Raw genomic sequence first — 3,678 nt, forward strand, 5'->3', positions numbered from 1 at the left:
CTATAGGGCCGCTTATGGGGCTGTAGGGTCGCTTATGGGGTGTGGGGGTCTCTTACGGGGCTCTGGGGGTCTCTTATGGGGGGTCTAGGGCTTCTTATGGGGGGTCTGGGGTCACTTATGGGGCTCTGAGGTCTGTGAGGGGGGGAGGTTTGGGGGTCTGGGGTCTCTTATGGGGTCACTTATGGGGCTCTTATGGGGCTATGGGGACATTTAATGGGTCTCTTATGGGGGTCTATGGGGCCTCTTATGGGTCTATAGGGCCTCTTATGGGGCTATGGGGTCACTAATGGGTCGCTTATGGGGCTATGGGGTCGCTTATGGGGCTATGTGAGATCTTTGATAAGTACGGGGAGGAGGGTGAGTCCATATGGGGCTGCAATGGGGTTCTTATGGGGCTATGGGGGCTCTTATGGGGGTCTATAGGGCTCTTATAGGGGTCTATGGGGCTCTTATGGGGCTATGGGGTCACTAATGGGGGTCTTATGGGGCTTTAGGGCCTCTTATGGGGCCTCTTATGGGGATCTATGGGCCTCTTATGGGGCTTTAGGGCCTCTTATGGGGCTCTTATGGGGGTCTATGGGGTCACTAATGTGGCTCTTATGGGGCTTTAGGGCCTCTTATGGGGCCGCTTATGGGGCTATGGGGCCTCTTATGGGACTATAGGGCCGCTTATGGGGGTCTATGGGGCTATGGGGTCACTAATGGGATTCTTATGGGGCTATAGGGCCGCTTATGGGGTGTGGGGGCCACTTATAGGGCTCTTATGGGGCTATGGGGTCACTAATGGGGCTCTTATGGGGCTATGGGGTCACTAATGGGCCTCTTATGGGGGCCTATGGGGCTCTTATGGGGCTATAGGGCCTCTTATGGGGTGTGGGGGCCGCTTATGGGGCTCTTATGGGGCTGTGGGTCCTCTAATGGGACTCTTATGGGGCTTTGGGGGCTCTTATAGGGGTCTATGGGGCTCTTATGTGGCTATGGGGTCACTAATGGGTCTCTTATGGGGGTCTATGGGGCTCTTATGGGGCCGTGGGGTCACTATAGGGCCACTTATGGGGCTTTAGGGTCTCTTATGGGGGTCTATGGGGCTCTTACGGGGCTTTAGGGCCTCTCATGGGGTCTCTCATGGGGTCTCTCATGGGGGTCTATGGGGTTCTTATGGGGCTATGGGGTCACTTATGGGGCTATGGGAGATCTTCCATAAGTACGGGGAGGAGGGTGAGTCAATATGGGGCTGCAATGGGGCTCTTATGGGGCTGTAGGGCCCCTTATGGGGTGGGGGTCTCTTATGGGGTCTCTTATGGGGCTATGAGGTCACTAATGGGGCTCTTATGGGGCTATGAGGTCACTAATGGGGCTCTTATGGGGCTATGGGGTCACCAATGGGGGTCTTATGGGGCTTTAGGGCCTCTTATGGGGTGTGGGGGCCGCTTATGGGGCTCTTATGGGGCTGTGGGGACCTCTAATGGGGCTCTGGGTGTCTCTTATGGGGTCTCTTATGGGGTCTCTTATGGGGCTATGGGGTCCCTAATGGGGCTCTTATGGGGGTCTGGGGACTTTAATGAGGGTCTTATGGGGCTGTAGGGCCGCTTATGGGGCCTCTTATGGGGTCACTTGTGGGGCTATTATGGGACTAGGAGGTCACTTATGGGGCTGTTATGGGGGGGATAAGGTCACTTATGGGGTCACTTATGGGGCTATGGGGTCACTTATGGGTCGCTTATGGGGGTCTAGGACTTCTTATGGGTCACTTATGGGGCTCTTATGGGGCTATGGTGTCTCTTGTGGGGCTTTTATGGGGCTTTGGGGCCTCTTGTGTGGCTCTAGGGGACTCTTATGAGGTCTCTTGTGGGGCTCTTATGGGGATCTAGGGGTCGCTCATGGGGGGCTGATGCCTCTTATGGGGGTCAGGGGCCTCTTATGAGGGTCTTATGGGGCTTTAGGGCCTCTTATGGGGTGTGGGGGCCTCTTATGGGGCTTTAGGGACTTTTATGGGGGTCTGAGGTCCCTTATGGGGCTATGGGGTCACTTATGGGCCTCTTGTGGGGCTCTAGGGGACTCTTATGGGGTCACTTATGGGGCTCTGGGTCCTCTTATGAGGGTCTTATGGGGCTCTTATGGGGGTCTGTGGGGCTCTTATGGGGGCCTGGGGCCTTTTAGGGGGGTCAGGGGTCTGTGGGGTGTCTTATATGGGGCCATGGGGTCACTTATGGGGCTGTTATGGGGGGGGATGGGGTCACTTATGGGGCTCCGGGGCCTCTTATGGGGGTCTAGGACTTCTTATGGGGCACTTATGGGTCTCTTATGGGGGGGATAAGGTCTCTTATGGGGTCACTTATGGGGCTGTGGGGACACTTATGGGCCTTTTATGGGGCTGTGGGAGATCTTCGATAAGTATGGGAAGGAGGGTGAGTGAGGGGGAATGGGGGGGCTTTAATGGGGCTATGGGTACACTTATGGGGCTCTGGGGCCTCTTATGAGGGTTGGGGGGCTCTTATAGGGGTCTGGGGGCCTCTTATGGGGCTCTGGGGTCACTTATGGGGCTGTTATGGGGGGGATAGGGTCACTCATGGGGGGCTGGGGCCTCTTATGGGGCTCTTATGGGGTTTGGGGTCACTTAGGGGTCTCTTATGGGGGTCTAGGGCTTCTTATGGGGTGTGGGGGTCTCATGGGGCTTTAGGGCCTCTTATGGGGGTCTGCGGGCCTCTTATGGGGCTCTTATGGGGCTCTGGGGTCTGTGGGGTGAGGTCTGGGGTCTTTTGCGGGAGGAGGTTGGGGCTCTGGGGGCCTCTTATGGGGCTGTGGGGACCTCTAATGGGGCTCTGGGTGTCTCTTATGGGGCTCTGGGGTCTCTTGGGGGGGAGGTTGGGGGTGTGGGGGTCTCTTATGGGGTCACTTATGGGGCTCTGGAGTTACTTATGGGGCTCTTATGGGGCTATGGGGTCTCTTATGGGGCACTTATGGAACTATGGAATCACTTATGGGGGTCTGGGGTCTCCTGTGGGGGTCAGGGGGCCTCTTATGGGGCTCCAGGGCCTCTTATAGGGGGGTTTAGGACTCCTTATGGGGCTATGGGGTCACTTATGGGGTCACCTATGGGGCTGTTATGGGGCTAGGGGGTAGTTTATGGGGTTCTTATGGGGGGGATAGGGTCACTTGTGGGGCTCTTATGAGGGGGATAGGGTCACTTATGGGACTGTTATGGGGCTACGGGGTCACTTATGGGTCTCTTATGGGGCTCTCATGGAGATCGCTTATGGGGCTATGGGATCACTTATGGGGCTCTTATGGGGGNTGGGGCTCTCATGGAGATCGCTTATGGGGCTATGGGATCACTTATGGGGCTCTTATGGGGGGGATAAGGTCTCTTATGGGGTCACTTATGGGGCTCTGGGGACACTTATGGGCCTTTTATGGGGCCATGGGGTCATTTATGGGGGGAATAGGGTCACTTATGGGGGGTCTAGGACTTCTTATGGGGCTGTGGGGTTGCTTATGGGCCTCTTATGGGGCTCTGGGGCCTCTTATAGGGGGTCTAGGACTTCTTATGGGGGTCTGGGATCTCTTATGGGGATCTGGTATGGGACCACTTATGGGGTCTTTTATGGGGCTATGGGGTCACTTATGGGGGTCTGGGGTCGCTTATGGGGCTATGGGGTCACTTGTGGGGCTCTAATG

This window comes from Coturnix japonica, unplaced genomic scaffold, assembly GCF_001577835.2.
Source record: "Coturnix japonica isolate 7356 unplaced genomic scaffold, Coturnix japonica 2.1 chrUnrandom615, whole genome shotgun sequence".
In the NCBI taxonomy this organism is placed as follows: domain Eukaryota; kingdom Metazoa; phylum Chordata; class Aves; order Galliformes; family Phasianidae; genus Coturnix; species Coturnix japonica.